At 50.6% G+C, this 20000-nt stretch overlaps 1 protein-coding gene across 1 annotated transcript in view; it reads right to left on the bottom strand.

Annotated features, from left to right (window-relative positions):
- The window catches only part of rbfox1 (RNA binding fox-1 homolog 1), a 119736-nt gene that overhangs the window by 94553 nt on the left and 5183 nt on the right, over window positions 1-20000 (bottom strand). The gene's annotated exons all lie outside the window — the stretch shown is intronic.

Genomic DNA, 20000 nt, shown 5'->3' with positions numbered 1-20000 from the left:
TGCATCTGACTTCACTGTCACACATGTATTAGCCTGAGAGCGCTTCAGGATGAAGGGGACTTATAATGTGACTGTGCCTTTAAAGGAATCATCAGGTGTGAGGGATCATCCTCTGAGCGTCATGAATATCCACATGTTCATCCTTTTATTGGACGCAAACAGCTGCTGGATGAATACTGAGTGAAGTTTCTGTGCATCATACTGAGAGCCTCACTCTCATCAGCCTCACTCACAGAGCGGCTGTGTCCTCCTCCTCCTCCTCTCTCCTCCTCCTCCTCCTCCTCACCTCCTCCTCCTCTCTCCTCCTCCTCTCTCCTCCTCACCTCCTCCTCCTCCTCCTCACCTCCTCCTCCACCTCCTCCTCCTCTCTCCTCCTCCTCCTCCTCCTCACCTCCTCCTCCTCTCTGAGCCGGAGGAAAGAAAGCGGAGCATACTTTACAGTGACAGGCGGAGCGGCCAGATACCAATAGAGAATACATCAGCTCGGCAATTATTGGATTATCTCTGGCTGATATCATTACCGCCGAGCATTCACTCCACTCATTGATTGCATTTTTCAATTTACTTCACCATTAATGCGAGCGGCCCAACTGAACAATCTTCTGATGAGTCCATGGCTCAGTCGATAAGTCCCGCCCCTCAGGTGCTTGTCAAACTGTGTGTGTCAGTGTGTGTCAGTGTGTGTCAGTGTGTGTCTGTGTGTGTCAGTGTGTATCTGTGTGTGTCAGTGTGTATCTGTGTGTGTCAGTGTGTATCTGTGTGTGTCAGTGTGTGTCTGTGTGTGTCAGTGTGTGTCTGTGTGTATCAGTGTGTGTCTGTGTGTGTCTGTGTGTGTCAGTGTGTATCAGTGTGTATCAGTGTGTGTCAGTGTGTGTCAGTGTGTATCAGTGTGTATCAGTGTGTATCTGTGTGTGTCAGTGTGTATCTGTGTGTGTCAGTGTGTATCAGTGTGTATCTGTGTGTGTCAGTGTGTATCTGTGTGTGTCAGTGTGTATCAGTGTGTGTCAGTGTGTATCTGTGTGTGTCTGTGTGTGTCAGTGTGTATCTGTGTGTGTCAGTGTGTGTCAGTGTGTGTCTGTGTGTATCAGTGTGTGTCAGTGTGTGTCTGTGTGTGTCAGTGTGTATCAGTGTGTGTCAGTGTGTATCTGTGTGTGTCTGTGTGTGTCAGTGTGTGTCAGTGTGTATCTGTGTGTATCTGTGTGTGTCAGTGTGTATCTGTGTGTGTCAGTGTGTATCTGTATGTGTCTGTATGTGTCAGTGTGTATCAGTGTGTATCAGTGTGTGTCAGTGTGTGTCTGTGTGTGTCAGTGTGTATCTGTGTGTGTCAGTGTGTATCTGTGTGTGTCTGTGTGTGTCAGTGTGTGTCTGTGTGTGTCAGTGTGTATCTGTGTGTGTCAGTGTGTATCTGTGTGTGTCTGTGTGTGTCAGTGTGTATCTGTGTGTGTCAGTGTGTGTCTGTGTGTGTCAGTGTGTATCAGTGTGTGTCTGTGTGTGTCAGTGTGTGTCAGTGTGTGTCTGTGTGTGTCAGTGTGTATCAGTGTGTGTCAGTGTGTATCTGTGTGTGTCTGTGTGTGTCTGTGTGTATCTGTGTGTGTTAGTGTGTATCAGTGTGTATCAGTGTGAGTCAGTGTGTATCTGTGTGTGTCAGTGTGTGTCAGTGTGAGTCAGTGTGTATCTGTGTGTGTCTGTGTGTGTCAGTGTGTATCTGTGTGTGTTAGTGTGTATCAGTGTGTATCAGTGTGTATCAGTGTGTGTCTGTGTGTGTCAGTGTGTATCAGTGTGTGTCTGTGTGTGTCAGTGTGTGTCAGTGTGTGTCTGTGTGTGTCAGTGTGTATCTGTGTGTGTTAGTGTGTGTCAGTGTGTGTCAGTGTGTATCTGTGTGTGTCTGTGTGTATCAGTGTGTGTCTGTGCTCAAACATGTTGTGTAGAACAATCATCCTGTAGTTCTGCGTCGCGTCTCGTCCGAGCAGAAACCTCCACGTCTGAGAAAAGAAGCCGACGCAGAAGAAGAGCCTGCAGTTCCTCTGGTGTCCACTTGAGGCTGTCTCCAGCAGTGAGTCAGTCCCCATAGAGCCCCATGTTAAACTTTACAGCAGAAATAAACATGTTTACAGCCTGGTACAAAAAACAGTTTGGGTCTCTATAGCTCATTAAGGCTTAAAGTGATGCAGCATTAGGGGCGTGGCCTCTCTGAGTGACAGCTGGGAGCTGCTAGCTGTCTGCTAGGTGTCCCTTCAGCTAACTCAGTCACTGAACGTAACCTCTGGGCCGTGTTTGTGCTGTTGGAGCCTTTTGGAGATTTGTTCATGTAAATATCAGACAGATAATCTGTGTGTGCGCTTTATTGGACGAACAGACCGTCCAACACGTCTCACACACTGTTTCTACACTCAGTATTTTAGTTATATGTTAGCGCTGATTAGCAGCTAGCTGTGCCTGTGCTCAGCATACCTGCCTGTTAGCTCGGTCAGTGTCATGCAGTGATTATCTGTGGCGGCCCGAGCAGGGAGTCAGGACTGTTGAAGAAGATTCAAAAGAAATAAAGGTGCTTACAGCATTTGTAAGAGCGACAGCAGAACACTGGCCCGTCTCACCTGGCTGCATCAGAACATCAGTCACGAGCTGCAGTGATGTCTGAGTGATCTGCTGAGTTTACAGGCTCAGTCACAGCTTCAGCAGCTCCTTCCTCTTGGCTCATGCTCGGATCTTGAAGCACAGAAATATGGCCGAGGTTTGGACATGCAGCTCTTTACCCGCCCGCTCACTGAACAAAGCTGCCAGAACCTGCTCTCTTTATTTCCCTAATGCATTGCAGGGCACTGTTACAGAAATGTGCAATATCCCTGTCATTGCTCTGAGCCGCACGCTGCACAAAGCTCCGCCCACAGGCAGCAGCCTCACTGAGAGTGCAGGAGGCTGCTTAGCTGAAGACATGTGAATGTAGTTTCATTACCTGTAAACAAACATGTGGCTGCTGCACTGCTTCATGTGGTCTCCTCTGTAAGTTCAATGTCTTTGCTTCTGTATCGTTAACCCTGCACGTCCCTGGACCTCAGGGTTTCTCAGCTCCTGCACACAGCAACGTAAAACCGACTTCAACATGAACCTCAATGTGAGCAAAGAGATGGAGGAGTGTCTGCTGACGGCGATGACGCCTCATCCATCAGACAGCTGACACGTTCCTCAGGGAGGATTTAAGAGGGAACTGATCCGTGCAACGAGGGACCACTTCACCAACACGTCCCAGACTTCACACAGGACCGGGGCTCTTTGGAGACGCTCCTCTGTGATCTGCTGGTCAGAGTCAACATGTCCCCTCCTCAAACATCCTCAAACATCCTCAAACATCCTCTCTGTCTCAGCGGGGCCGGTGTGGATGCTGTGCCCAGAGTGCTTCAGTTCAGGTCGTTCAGTGATTTCCAAAGTGAGCGCAGCCTAAAGACGTCTGTTTGAAGAGGACGGAGCAGACCGCCACGTCCCCACGCTGCGCTCACACCAAGCTTTAGCCCCCCATTACTGACACAGCTCTGCTGCAGGATCATCGAAACATGGAGGGACACAGCCCTCGACGCACTGATCGCAGGTTTGACCCGGTACTGCTGATCAGGTGGTGCATGTCACCCCCCGCTCATTGCTCCCCACACTTCCTGTTTCTCTTCAGCTGTCCGTCAACACAGACAAAAACCAACACACAAAAACACACTGTGCTTCCTGCTGATCTGATCAGCCCATTGATCAGGTCCACAGTCTCAGTACACACCTGTCGGGTGGCTGACCTCTGCAGGTGAGTCAGGTACAGGAGCATCAGAGCTGGCCCAGTTTGCAAATGTAGTTATTAATTTTCACAATAAAACGTCGCCTCAGTGTTTGGCTTGTGTTTAGGTCGTGTCTGATCCCTGAGGGGGGGTGGTGGGAGGGGGGACGTATGGGACATGACTGAAGTTATGAGATTCAACATCACAAACTCAGCATGTGTGTAAAGTCTCTGAGAAGGAGGCTGATGATGAGCTGACAGGTGAAGCAGTTCATAAACACCACCTGATAATCAGCTCCAGTGTTTCACTGTCTGCGTGTCACTGAAGCGATGACGCCGTGTTTGTCCAGGACAGAAACCTCCTCGGAGTATCGACAGCTTCTCTTTGTGCTCCCTCGGCTCCACAGACGACCCTCCTGGAGGAAGAGGTGGCTGATGGGATACTTGTGACATAATTGAGGTCTATTATGGTCAGTGGAAGAACACGTCCTCCTACTGTTACGTTCTGAACGTACCGAGCTGCATTCAGAACGACTCACTGTTTTATTTTAACGTCCTGGTGCCTCTTTCAACGTCTCTGTCTCTCTCTCTCTCTCCCTCTCTCTCTCGTCCTCTCGCCCTCTCTCTCCCCCCCCCCCCCCTCTCCCTCCGTCCCTCTCTTCCTCTCCTCTAATGCATCCCGTCCACTTCTTTTCTTTAACACATCGATATACTATTGTGCAGCGCTGCCATTTTCTGACGCAAATTATCTTCCCAAATGGGGATGTGAGGCTCTCTGCCTCCCTGCACAATCCCTTATTGATCGTTCAGTCTCATAAAAGCAGCACGAGAGAGAGAGAGAGAGAGAGAGAGAGAGAGAGAGAGAGGGAGGGAGAGAGAGAGAGAGAGGGAGGGAGGGAGAGAGAGAGAGAGAGAGAGAGAGAGGGAGAGAGAGAGAGAGGGAGAGAGGGAGAGAGAGAGAGAGAGAGAGGGAGAGAGGGAGAGAGAGAGAGAGAGAGGGAGGGAGGGAGGGAGAGAGAGAGAGAGAGAGGGAGGGAGGGAGGGAGAGAGAGAGAGAGAGAGACGGCAGGACGTCTGTGCTGACAGTTACTTTACTCAAAGGTGAACTTTAACCTCTTTGTGTGCTGATTCAACAGGCGGGCAGATTCAATGGTTTCATGTTACAGTCCGTCAGAGCGACACGCTGCCTCTGACTGTGACGTTAAACTCACTGCAGATGCACGCATCACGTGAGGGGAATGTACCGTCTCATTATCAACACACTGAGTGCAGCGTCTTTGCAGCCTTTAAAGGAATAGTTCGACACGTTCACGTTCGCTTCATCACTAAGGAGAAAATCATCATGACGCCGTGTGTTACAACTTATATCGGGACACCGTTAGCTTAGCTTAGGATAAAGACTGGGAGCAGGGGGAACCTGATAGCTTAGCTCCACACAAAGCTAAAGTACGAGATGAGGTGTCACAGTTTGGAATGATGCTCGTGTTTCTGAGACTTCGTTTTAAACTGTTCGCTCGTTTACTAAAGTTACAGACACAAAGGTTTCCAAGGCTTTCATGTTCCATAAATACGTTCACCTCATCTGTTCTGAAAGCTCATCCACCTTCTATAAGTTCACGTTTGTTTCAGCAACAATAAGGACAGTAAGGTATCACCTCTGATATCACAGCATCCTTTATCCAGTCGGATCAGTGCTGCTGCTGTCACAGAGCCGAGGACGCTCCATTATTCACCGTCTGCAGAGCGGCTCCGGGATCTGTCCCTGGATGACATCATCACAGCTTCAGACTCACAGCTTCCCTTTAAGTGATGTGACTCATTATTCCTCAAAGTAAGCAGGGGAAATAATGTGGACATGGAAATTAAAAACAAACAGAGGGGATGCCTGAACAATCATTCCAACCGGCCGCTGCCAGAACCAAGTCCCCGAGGAGCGTCGCCCCGATCAGCCCCGCGTTCACGAGGCCGCGGCTCCGAGCCGCGCGTCAGGTTTGGACCTGTGAGGGCCCGGCTCAGTGTTACACAGTCAACACAGGCTGACAGCGTCTCCACGCACACTGACTGACACCTGCAGCTCAGACTGACAGCACAGACGACCCCGGGGTCAGACGGACAGCGTGCTCATGTGACTGATAAACAGGATGTAACATACGAAGCGGTCTTACAGCGGCCTCGAGCTCGGAGTCACTCATCGTTGGACCAACAGAATCTCTGTTAAACAGGACTCGTCTGATAACGCGTCTCTTATCTCCAAACTCTTTATTCTCTGAAAGTTGAAGAGAAGTCGTCGTCCCATCAGGTCATCTTACACTCAGGCCGCCGTGATGTTCGAGTCAGGACCGGCCCGACTCGCTCTCCTTCAGCTCAGAACTTCAGAACGAAACAGAAATTGTGGATCTGCCGAGAAACGAGCCAAAAACTCACTCCAGCTGATATCTGAAGCGGCTGGCTGGTTATCTCCGACGGAGGAAAACACTTATGGAATGACTTTCAAAAACGCTGCTCCGACCTCACGGCCTGTTTGTCTGCCAGCTGATAAGATTCACCTGATATTGTGATTTATTTCTTTACTCCACCATGTATTTCACAAACACTGCCACTACAGCCTGTACCTGCAAAGGTACACAGAGAGAGACGAGAGAGAGGGAGAGAGAGACGAGAGGGAGAGAGGGAGAGAGACAGAGAGAGACAGAGAGACAGAGAGAGAGAGAGAGGGAGAGAGAGAGCTGCCGTCTCTAATTCCACACACCATTAAATCGTAATTCCAATGTCTGATATATTTATGCATTAAAACATTACAGCCGCCTACCCGACCAATTACTATGCAGACTGAGCTCCTGCTGTCCACACACACACACACACACACACACACACACACACACACACACACACACAGTAGTTTCTGACTCACAGGTAAACAAAGTGTGTGAGTGTCTCAGTAGATGTGTTCACCCTGCAGCAGTGAAACAGGCTGTAATGGCTGCAACATAATCCTTGATGGGTCAAAGGTCGTCCACTAACAGTTCTTGTTGTTTCCACTGACAGGCTCAGGTTGTTATTCTAAGTGTGTGACAACATGACAGAAAGGATCCCTACAGAGATAGACCTTTTTGTTACAGAGGAAGATGATTGTTTTAACCACACACAGATGTTACATCGCTCTGGAGCTGTCTCTGTCTCCTTGATACAAACTCAGCTAGTGAGTCCGTCCTCACCTCCTCCATCACCTCCTCCATCACCTCCTCCATCACCTCCTGCTCTGCCACTGCAAAGAACGAGCGCAGACTGCAGCGTGTCATCGCTCTGCTGAAAACGTGCCACACCTCCACCTGACCCCCTCCATGACCCTGAGGCCAGCAGGAGAGATGGTGGCCACAAGAAGCGTTCCTGCCCGACTGCAGCCGACCTCATCAACAAGATGACCCCCCCCGGTCTGTGTGACCTCGGTGCTCCAATCGATCAGCTCTGTTTGATGGAGATGTTTTAATGTTTTAATGTTTTAATGCAGCAGATTAAATATTTCAAGTCAAAGTCAGATTTTTATTCACGTCTGTTTTATTTTTTATTTCTCTCAGATTTCATCAGACTCAGGGTCAGAAGACAAGCTACGTGTGTGTGTGTGTGTGTGTGTGTGTGTGTGTGTGCGCGTGTGCGTGCGCGTGCGCGTGCGCGTGCGTGTGTGTGTGTGTGCGTGTGCGTGTGTGTGTGTGTGTGTGTGCGTGCTCTCTGCTCATGTCACACGATCCATCACTGGCATCCCTTCTTGCGGGCGGATCACTGCGGGTTACAGTCGCGCTCCCTAAGCATTGTGGGAGCTTGATGTATGTGCTGTCGCCCGGCAGTTAATGAAACAGCAGCTACAGCAAGCCGGCCTCCTTCCTGCTCCTCCCTCCCCCCCTCTCCTCCTCCGTGCTCCTGCCCTCTCCTCCTCTCTCCGCGGTGCTTCTTGACAGTCGACTGTTTAAAGAAAGGTCCTGCATCGTTTCAGGGCTTCCCTCTGAAAGTGGAGGATTTAAGATCTTTGGAGTTCCCTGAATCCACTCACACGTTGTCACACGGCGCTGCAGGAGCAGCAGCAGGACAGGCTGTGAACTCTACCAACTCAAAGGAAGTTGTTCTACCTTGAAGCAGGTAACACAGGTGTGCGGCGTGGCGGCTAACCGTTAGCTCGAAGAAGAGCAAACAGTGACACTCCTCTGCAGTCGACAGAATCACACGTGTTAGTTTCCACACCCCGGTTCTTACAGATGCTGGGAGGCCACTGATGGTCTCACCACACCAGTTTAGTTTACAGAGAGGTCAAAGGGCAGGCAAGAGGGTGAATTTTTAGAGCGCCCTCTGCTGGATCAGAAGACATTAACAGTTTGAAGCTCAAACAAAGATCCGAGTTAGTTTGGCACCAATGGAGCTCCTCTGAATCGTCAGGGCTGAGAGCAGCAGGCCGTCCTCCTCGTCCTCTTAATGAACATGGAGCTAAATAAAGGCGGCTGAGCGCTGGAGGAGGGGGCTCGGCAACTAATGGGTTGCCAGGGGATACGCTGTTTACTCCACCTGGCCGTCCACTTCTTCCTCCTCCCCCTCCTCCCCCTGAGACCAGCAGATAACCGCAGACACAGACAGAGACGGATGGAGGGTCCCAGTGAAAAGAAGAGGATGTGGGGGGAGGTGATGGAGCAACCAGCAGCAAACCAACTCAGAGAGGGAGGAGCATTTACGTCTGCCGGAGCTGGAGCGGGCCGGCAGCGGCCGCGATCATTTAACATGTGTTACAGTAAAGAGGATTCAGCACCTCCTGCACACCGCTGGAGACGTGTCTGTGCCGAGCACACACTCATCTGTGCTGACACTGAAACGCTCAAACTCACCTGTGATGAGCTCGACACTGTTCACGTGAAGATGTACAAAACACGGTAAAAACTCTTTGTGACGCCTCCGGTCCAACGACTCTGTCCCTCGCTCTGCTTCTTATTCAGTGCTGCTGTGTGTGTGTGTGTGTGTGTGTGTGTGCGTGCGTGCGTGCGTGTGTGTGTGAGGGATTATTGTGCTCAGTACATTCATCAAGCTACTCAGGGGGAAAGCAAAAGAGTGACAGACAAATATATTATGGTGTGGTAAACATGACAGCCGCTGTGCAGAACGAGGCAGGCTGAGAGCTGCAGCAGCAGAGAAAACGCGCAGCTAACAGCTAACTGCTAACAGCTAACAGCTAACAGCTAACTGCTGACTGAGTGAGTCCTGAGTGGGCTACGTTTATAAATCACAGGCCCTTTATGGAGCCCACCAGGCTCCTTCCTAAACCCTTTTGGGTTCATGCACATGTGGCCTCCATGAAAACTGAGGACAGCTGGACCCTGTTAAAGAGTCACAGGCGAGCCCAGGTATAAAACATGTGGTCCCACATGCTCGTCCTGGTTGGGTCCAGGCCGAGTTAAAAGAACAGCTGCAGGCGTTATTACATCTGTCTCTCTAACATTGACTGTTCCCTCGTCTTTACTGGATGGTTACTGGTCCTTAAACACAGAGCATCAGAGTCCTGCAGAAACTCACATGGACGTCTGAGCGAACAGCTCCGCCCTGAACCTCTCACGCGATCCAAACACTGGCTGCTTCAGAAAGGTCGACTAGAACCTTGAAAGAAAGTGACAAGTGATCAGCTCAAAGATGTGCCACAAATAACACCAGTGAAATCAGTCCAGTTCGACCTGGTGGCAGCGCAGCTACTACTGCGAGCTACTGAGCCGGGGCAGCGTCAGGTGTGTGCGTCTTCAGGTGTTCAAACCTTCGACCTGCTGATGTTCGTGGTCACAGGCAGAAACTACATGAGGCATACGCTGAGCTTCACCTGTGATGGCTGTCCCTTCATTAACGCCGTCAGGGCCTCAGCGACTTTGTTTGTTAGGACACGCCCACTTTTCAACTTCCAATCAGACTCCTCCTGCCGTCACAGCTGGAAACTATAAGCTCTGAACGCCTCCTCCTGCAGCTCCACATTCAGTTATATGAAGCTCCTCCTCCTCCTCCTCCTCCTCCACCTCCACCTCCTCCATCTCTCTCCATCCCTCTCTTTCATCTTCCTCCTCAAGTTTCTAAGCTCTTAATCAGCCTTTTCTCCTCCTTTGATTCGCTCTGAGCATCGTCACTGCTCGCTCTGTGGAGAGTGTGTGTGTGTGTGTGTGTGTGTGTGTGTGTGTGTGTGATTTACATGGCCGTTAAAAACAGAAACTCAATTAATTTAAGCCTTTTTAATTAGCCTCAGTCCTGGTTGTCCTGCAGCTCTCCCTCTCCCGCTCTCCCTCTCCCTCTCCCTCTCCCTCTCCCTCCCTCTCCCTCTCCCTCTCCCTCTCTCTCTCTCTCTCTCTCTCTCTCTCTCTCTCTCTCTCTCTCTCTCTCTCTCTCTCTCTCAGAGTTGGTTCTAATGAGCCTCGTTCTCTCTCTCTGCTTTTCTGCAGCTGTCAGCAGCTCAGCGGGACCCCCCCCCCACCTACACACACACAGCTTCTTCATGTCACATGACGTGTGTGGAAGCCCTGACAGGAAACTTATAGCGCCCGATGTCTTGTCAGCGCAGGTTTCCTGCTGATGAGCTTCATCCACCACACGCAGGCAGCGAGGCAGACTCGCTCTCAGACGGAGACGAAACGATGTGTTCAGGTTCGAGCGACACTTTTGGTCCTGTTGTACAAACTTTGCACATTTCGTGATCTTGCGTGTTTAACAAAAGATTTGCGAGTCGCTCTGGAAGTTAAGAGAAAAGCAAAGTGAGCTAAAGTTAGCTCACAGGGTTCAAACACGTTTGACCTGAAGCTGCTTCATTTACTGACTTTGATTCAGTCACTGGTTCATTGTGCACAAGAGGAGACGTCAACTAACTCTGCTGTCAGGCTCTCGCCACGACATCACGTGCTGGTTGGTGTTGTTACTGCTGACTGATGATGGAAAGCTTTCTCATCTGTGACTGAAACCTAAAACACATCATGAGTAGCCTCTCCTCTTACACGTCGCTCAGTATCAGAGAGTTGCTTCAAAGCAGAGAATCCTCCATGGATTCTCTGCTTCCTCCAAACATGTGACATGAATCCTCCGAGGCTCCTCGTCTGAGAGACACGATGAAGACACGACCAACAGGACACGTCTAACCGTGACACAACCAGTGATAACAAGCTGCTTAAAGTGACAGGCGTCACACACACACACACACACACACACACACACACACACACACACACACACGATGTAGTGGGTTTGACCACAGCTCGTGTTGACTCTGCTCAGGACCTCAGACAGCCGCTCGGCTCAGCTGACCAGCAGAGAGCGCTGTGTTCGCTCTGATCGATGTGTGCGCTGACGAAGCAGCGCTCAGCCGTCTGATGCTCATTAACACATCGCTGTCTTTGGACAGGTGTCCTCATGGTGTGCTCCTCTGCACCTCCAGGTGTGACCGCTGGTGTGTCAGCATGCAGGGTGGGGATGTCCAGGTGCTTCAGAAGAGAATAGATTTTAAGTAACAGGAAGTGATGCGTCTTTAAAAGCTGCTGCTCTCGTGCTTTTTGACATTTATATATTTGATGAACTTTTATTGGAGAAGAAGAAGTCGTGTAACGTTCAGCCCCGCCTCTCTCAGGTGTGTGCGTTTGAAGCGTTTGTGTGGACTTCACGAACCAAAGGAGAGCCTGAAACCGTCACAGCTCTGTGGAGCTCAATCAGGTGGCCCTCCCCCCGATCAGAGGCGTCTGAGGCCAGGCGCATTTCACACCTTTGAACGTGACCTTTTTGTATCCGCTCGCGGTTAAATCAGCCGTCAGACTGAACGAAGCGACAGAGGGAGCAGGAAGTGGTGGCATGTTTCTCATGGGTACACTAATGCTGGCAGAGAAGAAGAACGAGAGCAGAGAGCATGACGTCGAGGAGCTGCAGGACACAGAGAGGAGGACAGCCTCCTGGTGGAGGTGGATTCACACGGGGAGATTATCTGTGAGCAAACAACATGTTCGCCTGACCTTTCACAGCCGTCTGTGGCTGAAGGGCCTGAAGCTCCCGAGCTGAAGCGAGCCGTGGACGGAGACCCCCCCCCCCCCGTGTGTTTGGCTGGATTTCACAGCGTAAAGAAACAACCTTTAGAACTCCTCCGCCCTCCTTAAAGATGGATGTCGTCCTGACTCGGCCTTTTTTAATCAGATGGGATTTTGTGCATTCAGGGCGCAGCAGAGGCTGCTGCACAGCCTCCAATCGGTTCGTTCATTCCTCAGCAGCAGCCCGCGGCCGCCATCGCTCAGCGAACATTACGAGTTTATTTTAACGCTCAAACACGCTTCAGACTCTGATGAGACGCTCGGCTCGGACTGAGTCCCAACATCTGGATGCAGCCGAAGGCGAAGCAGCTCTCTGACTCTGATTGGTCAGAAACTCTGGAGCTTCAGCAACACGTGTTCATGGTGCAGCGGCTGCACTGACTCTGCTGATGTCTCTGGTATATAAGTTAGAATAGTAACATAAGCTACATGATTAACACACCTGTAGCCGGCGCACCTGGCCTTGTACGCGCACAGATTCACCCACTTGATATGCGAACGCTGCGCCTGCCGCTGTGCTCCTTCCCTCCCATGGATCGATACATGACTGGGAGCAGGAGAAACTTTACCCCAGGCAAGTGCATAATCAATATCCATGTGGGTTCGCTAATTAAACTGCCACATTAATATATCTGAGAGCGAGCGCTGCGTCTGGACGGGCGGGCGGAGGAGAGGTTGGAGGGGAGATGATGAGATCAGATAGAAGAGGAAGAGAAGGATGGAGGAGAGGCCGGGGGGCCGCAGTCTGAAGTACAGGTTACACACACACACACACAGACACACACACACTGATTAAAACTATTATAGTGGAACAGGTGCATCACTACATCTCACAGCTCAGTGTGAAGGTAATTAGGGACAGGTGACACTAACTAGACACAGGTAAACACAATGAGGGCGGGGCTAAACGGTCACACAGGAGGGAGGGATCAGTCGACCTGCACGATCAATGAAAAACACGCAGGACAGATTTTTATATTTGATTACTGAGGACACGTGAGCCTCCTGATCACTCCTCGTTACACTGAGTTACTTTACATTAGAGGAGGAGGAGTAGAGGAGAGGAGAGGAGGAGGAGAGGAGGAGGAGAGGAGAGGAGAGGAGAGGAGAGGAGAGGAGGAGAGGAGAGGAGAGGAGAGGAGAGGAGGAGGAGGAGGAGAGGAGGAGGAGAGGAGAGGAGAGGAGAGGAGAGGAGAAGAGAGGAGGAGAGGAGGAGGGGAGGAGGAGAGGAGAGGAGAGGAGAGGAGAGGAGAGGAGAAGAGAGGAGAGGAGGAGGAGGAGAGGAGGAGGAGGAGGAGAGGAGAGGAGAGGAGAGGAGAGGAGAGGAGAGGAGAAGAGAGGAGGAGAGGAGGAGGAGGAGGAGAGGAGGAGGAGAGGAGAGGAGAGGAGAGGAGAGGAGAAGAGAGGAGGAGAGGAGGAGGAGAGGAGAGGAGAGGAGAGGAGAGGAGAGGAGAGGAGAGGAGAAGAGAGGAGGAGAGGAGGAGGAGGAGGAGAGGAGGAGGAGAGGAGAGGAGAGGAGAGGAGAGGAGAAGAGAGGAGGAGAGGAGGAGGAGAGGAGAGGAGAGGAGAGGAGAGGAGGAGGAGGAGAGGAGAGGAGGAGGAGAGGAGAGGAGAGGAGAGGAGAGGAGAGGAGAGGAGAGGAGAAGAGAGGAGGAGAGGAGGAGGAGAGGAGAGGAGGAGGAGAGGAGAGGAGAGGAGAGGAGAGGAGAAGAGAGGAGGAGAGGAGGAGGAGAGGAGGAGGAGAGGAGAGGAGGAGGAGAGGAGAGGAGGAGGAGAGGAGAGGAGAGGAGGAGGAGGAGGAGGAGAGGAGAGGAGGAGGAGAGGAGAGGAGAGGAGGAGGAGGAGGAGAGGAGAGGAGAGGAGAGGAGGAGGAGGAGGAGGAGGAGGAGGAGAGGAGAGGAGAGGAGAGGAGAGGAGAGGAGGAGGAGGAGAGGAGAGGAGAGGAGAGGAGGAGAGGAGAGGAGAGGAGAAGAGAGGAGAGGAGAGGAGAGGAGAGGAGAGGAGGAGGAGGCATTAATATGTAATTTATTGATGAAGGAGAGAATATGCGGACGGAGCAGTGTAGGCGAGGAGAAGCCTGCGTGTCGAGGAAGTCCCTGACGCCAGCAGTATGCACCTTCCCATTTACACACTTCATACATACTAATACACACACACGCACACACGCACACACACACACACACACACACACACACACATACACACGTGCCCGCGTGCACGCGCACACACACACACACACACATTTTGGCCTACTTTATCCTGCAGAGCGACGCGACAAACATCTTTCCAGGCCGCTCACTCAGTTTATCAGTGCTGCTGCTGCTTGTTAGCTTTTTGCTTCAGACATTCACACTTGCTTACTGAACACAGAGACGGCTTCAGCGCTCGCCTGGTGCACACCAGTTTCCCTCCTGTGTCTGGCAGGACGCAGCCTGCTGATCTGTGTGGTTGAGTTTGTCCTGTTGCCACGCGTCAGTTTGAAACATCACAGCTCCATAAATCACTTTACATCAGATGAGTGACCACTGGGCCAAATCAAGGCTTAAAAACAGGTGTTAGCCTAGCTTAGCATAAAGACTGGAGCCAGAACGAAACAGCTCACCTGTTCTCATCCTCCTTACTTCTCATGCTAAGCAGCGTTAGCGTTAGCAGCAGCAGCTGACACCACAGAGGATCGTGGAGACACACGGAGTCCAGCACGGGAACTACGCACTCGGCCGCTAACAAAGGGAACTATTTATAGTTGATCAGAATGTAAACAGAACAGTAACAGCACCACATGCTCTGATGTACAGTGTCACAGTAAAGTGTGAACACAGCTGCAGAGAAAGTGGGTCAGTGTTTAAAGAAGAGAGAGGCTGGAGACATGTTCAACTGCAGTTTGTGTTAATTGGAAGCTTATCTGTGGGTGCAGACCGTCCTGTCATCAGAGCGTCACAGAGAGAAGGAATGATCCCGTTTGATTAAACACTCCGACACGAGCCGCCGACAAAGACACGCACAGAGAGGAAGAAAGGAAGAGAGGGAGAGAGGGAGAGAGGGAGAGAGGGAGAGAGGAAGAGAGGGAGAGAGGAACAAAGGGAGAGAGGAGGACAGGGAGAGAGGAGGACAGGGAGAGAGGAGGACAGGAAGAGAGGGAGAGAGGAAGAGAGGGAGAGAGGAGGACAGGAAGAGAGGAAGAGAGGAAGAGAGGAAGAAAGGGAGAGAGGAGGAAAGGAAGAGAGGAAGAAAGGGAGAGAGGGAGAGAGGAGGAAAGGAAGAGAGGAAGAAAGGAAGAGAGGGAGAGAGGAGGAAAGGAAGAGAGGAAGAGAGGAAGAGAGGAAGAAAGGGAGAGAGGAGGAAAGGAAGAGAGGAAGAAAGGGAGAGAGGAAGACAGCAGGCGGGGGGGGGGGGCTGCTAATTGATTAGCTACAGAGAGAAAGTCAGAGGCTTCATTTGCCAAAGTGCTGCTGGGGGGGGTAAACCCTCACCCCCCCTCCTGCCTCCCCCACAAAGGGAGAGGCAGACACGGGCGATTGATACTCTGTGCTCAGTCTTATCGAGAGCGCTGTGATCAGCTGCAGGCCTTTCAGTGTGTGTGTGTGTGTGTGTGTGTGTGTGTGTGTGTGTGTGTGCGTGTGCGTGTGTGTGTGTGTGTGTGCGTGTGCGTGTGTGTGCGTGTGTGTGTGTGTGTGTGTGTGTACAGAGGTGTTAGCATTAAAGCTTTTTTCCTTTGAAAATGACCCTCTGTTTACTGATTAACATCAGCTCCGGGATAGATAACCAACGTGTGTGTGTGTGTGTGTGTGTGTGTGTGTGTGTGTGTGTGTGTGTGTGTGTGTGTGTGTTGGCTTCCTCCACACACAGTGACAGAAGCTGCATTATCATTGCCGCCCACACGCGCTCCTCACAATAGCAGCGTTAATATTACCACCTTATGTAACGCTGGCTCGGAGGAGCGCGAGCTGCACGCTGCACTTTTATTTTGATTCTCTCTAAACGAGTTGAGGAAGAAGCCGCGCTGAGCTGAGAGCCTGTCGCCGCTTTGACCCCAGAACAGAAGGTCACCACTGTGTACACATCCGAGCGCGTGTGGGTGCTACTAGAGAGAGACGTGATCATATATCACATTCGCACTGGCTGCGTCTCAGGCCCGTCACAGAGCCGCTGAGATCAGACGAGATATAATGCAACAAAGACGTGTTGTCAAGAGTCTCAGCTGCACATACAAACACATGGATCAGAAACCTTCATGGAGCAGGAGGTCTGAGGGAAACTCAACAGATCATGACCTCATGTCTTCAAAGGGGGTTGTGTTTCCACTCAGGACATCAGCGACGTCAGACCGCTTCAGCGTCTGCTCTCCATCTTCGCTCCTATCGCAAAGCTGCGAAACATGAACAGAGAGCATGTGAGAGTGTTCAGGTCGTGTTTATTCCAGCCAGAGCACACAGCTGAAGAAATGCAGCGAGGTTGAGTCAAAGGTTGCAATGCATCCTGGGACATGTAGGCAGGAGCGCCACGTGTCGACAGCAGGCCGTGCTAACCTCTGAAGCATCTGAAGGGTTTGTTTATTTCTAGCTGTCAGATATAAAGTGCAGCATGCTGGTCCGACCTCTTTGACGTCGCTCTGGCTTATCTGACGTCGCTGCAGACTAACTGAGGCCCCTCTCAAACACGCAGTCACTCCTTACATGGGGGGACAACAGGACACCCAGAGGAGCTGCATGTGAGAACGCAGGTGTCTGAATCAGCTGATCAGGACAGTAACACACTTCAACCTGTCGACCCCCGAGTGCAAAGTCGATACTGTTGATACTGCAGGTATGTCCTAATACATGATGTCAGTGGGCTAATCCTCCTGCTCCTGCTCCGGCCCCTGCTCCTGCTCCTGCCCCTGCTCCTGCTCCTGCTCCTGCTCCTCTACAGGTGCATCACTGAACACAGTGTTTCCAGTAGAGAAAGCGTCTCACGCGGACAGACACTCTGCATGATGTCTGTAAATGATTCTGTTCACCTGCAGCTCTTGTGATGTGTGCATGCTCCTCTCTGATAGGTCACATGATGTTCTTTAGTGTCTGACACAATCTTGAAAGTGTTGATTTGTAACTTTATGCACCTCATGTAACAGCCATAAAGTTTAGACATAAAGTCAGCACCCGGCTAACGACGCAAGCGCGACCTCGGGCAGAGCGTTTAAATCCTTCAGACAAACATTCACATCGTGTTCAGACTGAAACAATCAAAGAAACACGGATGAATTCAGCTGCTTTCCCTCCAGATGAAACCAGAGTGCAGGCTGGCTGCAGGGCACGAGCAGCTGTTTGCAAAGAGCACAAATATAAGTGTGTTTATCAGGTGTGAGTGAAGCTTGGTTCAGCTGCTGATCAGAGCGCTGGCCTCAGATCAGCGAGGACACAAACACAGATAAAGTGAAGCTTTCATCACTTAATGAAAGCAGTCAAAGAAACATCGTTTCCCATGATTCAGCAGCACCGTGGATTTAGATGTAAAGCTAATGAAATGTCTAATTGTTGCTCTCAAATCCTTTTTCATTGTCTGCAGCGTTTACACGGAACAGGAAGTCGCGCCTCAGGACAGCAGGCGATGGAGAGCAGGTGGTCTGATCACTTCCTGAAACACACATTAAATGTAAAGTTGCTTTTTCATTCAAACACACGCATTAACGCTAAAGCTGCTAACTTTAGCTCAGAGGAAAGAGGACAGACCCCGCCCTGGTCTGAGGCTTTGGCTCATAAACTCTGTAAAGTCCTCTGAAGGAAACATCAGTCGTCTGAGGAAAGCCCAAAGTGACTTCTGTTCACGCTCAGATGACAAAACCCTGCAGCTGCTCCAGTCATCATGGAGGGTGGAGGGGGACAGTGTTAGAGAGCCGCAGTCAAAGGGAAGAGGTCCAGGGGGATGGATGGGTCAACAAACCATCCGCCTTTAAAGGGACATTCTGTCATTTTGTTCTTAAGGCTGCTGCAGACAGATGTTCCTGATCAAAGGTCGTCCACTAAAAGTTCTTGTTGTTTCCACTGACAGGCTCAGATTGTTATTCCAAGTGTGTGACAACATGACAGAAAGGATCCCTACAGAGATAGACCTTTTTGTTACAGAGGAAGATGATTGTTTTAACCACACACAGACGTTACATCGCTCTCTGCACACACACCAGACTCCATTCATAAAAACAGTGATTTAAGCTCTCAGGACAGGAGCTGCTGCTCTGCTGGTCGGTTAGTTAGTTTGTGTTACTGTGTTGTGTAGGATGTGAGCTGATCCTTTACAAAGCCAAAGTCACACAGAAATATAAACAAGTTAAATGAATGAGGCAGCAGCAGAGCAGCAGCTCCTGTGTCCTGTGAGCTTAAATCAGTGTTTTTATGAATGGAGTCTGGTGTGTGTGCAGAGAGCGATGTAACGTCTGTTTGTGGTGAGTAAAAAGCATCTTATTACAGGACGGAGCCGTACAGAGAGAGACCTTATTGTGACACACTTAGAATAACAATCTGAGCCTGTCAGTGGAAACAACAAGAACTTTTAGTGGACGACCTTTGACCCATCAAGGATTATGTTGCAGCCATTACAGCCTGTTTCACTGCTGCAGGATGAACACATCTACTGGAGACGTTCACACACTGTTTGTACCTGTGAGTCATTTAGACTCTATAGTATCTATAATAAGGCCCGGTTTATAAATCCAGCTACTCCCTTTAAGATGAGATTGCTTTTAGTCCAAGTGGATGTTTCTACAGCACGCAGGCTCGAGGGGATAAAATGAAGATGCTGACAGCTGCTGTTCATTGGAGCTCCTTTTTCTGTGAATGTTGGACTGCACTGTGTCCCTTCACAATGTCTCTCTGTCCGCCCGTCTCTTTAAGCTTCTCTCTCTGTCACATCCATCTCTGGGAGGTCATTTCAGCTGCTGTTCTTATAAATTCTCTCTCTGATGGCTTCAGTCCAACATCACAGACGGCTGAGCAGCGCCAGCACCAAGAAGATAAACGGTTCACTACGAGGATTTCTTTCTCCGGTTGAATTCCCCCTCCTCTTCTTCACTCAGCGTCCGTTGTTCCTTCCTCTTCTTCTGTGGTGGAAAAAGAAGCGCTCCGTGGTCACTCTGCTCTGGCTCTTCTCCCAGAACACTGATCGGACAGATTGGATCCAAAAACCAGAAACCAAACGAGGAGCTCTGGTAGCTCTGCTGCCGTGAGAGACACTCAGTGAAACACCATCTTAGTGATTCAGAGGTGACGGAGACGTGGATGTTTCGGGGACGTTGTGATGACTTGGTGATGCTGAGCAGTTAGGAATGCCTCAGAGACTCAGGTACTCCAGGGATGTATTATGATGGATTATGTTTTGGCAGTGAGTTACAGATTTACAGAAACTGATCATGTGATGGAACAGAACAACACAGCACGTCTGGAGGGGTACGGCTAACGTTAGCTTAGCTTGTCTCTGTTTGTATGATCCTCTGAGCGCTCATCGCTCAGGAGGTCTCCTCCTCTCCAGAGCAGCACGACCGTCAATGCAACCAGAAAAACACTGAATGAAGCAGCTTCATGCTAAAAATCAGCGTTTCTCCAGAACCGTCTGTCAGACAGGCGGCCCGCTCTCCACGGAGGTGGGTCTGACGCTGACCGGAACATCTGCAGGGTTAAAGGTGAAGAGGTGAAACACACCTTTATACTTCACATGTTCTCTACCTGTCCTGTGGTGGGGACTGAAGCTCTCCTGTGTGTGTAACATGACAGCAGCCATAAAGCTCAGAACATGAACCCTAAACGTCTCCTACCTGAACCTTCCCAGCGATGACGACCGCTCCTCCCTACATGAGGAACACTAAAGCCGCTCTGTCTTCAGCTCTCTACAGTAACACTGACTAACCAACAGCACAGTGAAACTCCTCCTCTCCTTCTGCTTCAAACACAGAATGAAAGTGACCCTCACATCTAAGTGTGCAGATTAAACAGATTAACATTGACATTGATTTCGTGTCTGCTGGAGGAGTAAGTACTGCTCTCGTGTGCGAGCTGACGAGCCGAGCCGTAAAGGAAAAGTGCTGCTTTACCAAAAAAACAAAGTGAAGCAGCTGAAGACAGCCGGCAGCTCTGCTCGCTCTGCGACACAGCCAGCGATCGATACATGACTTCAGCATTTTATAAATGACAAAATCAATACTTTTTCAA

Source organism: Semicossyphus pulcher, unplaced genomic scaffold, assembly GCF_022749685.1.
Source record: "Semicossyphus pulcher isolate SPU_LCO1_2020_fin unplaced genomic scaffold, fSemPul1.0.p SCAF_23, whole genome shotgun sequence".
NCBI classification, from domain to species: Eukaryota; Metazoa; Chordata; class Actinopteri; order Labriformes; family Labridae; genus Semicossyphus; species Semicossyphus pulcher.
This window is presented reverse-complemented; position numbering and strand designations above follow the sequence as displayed.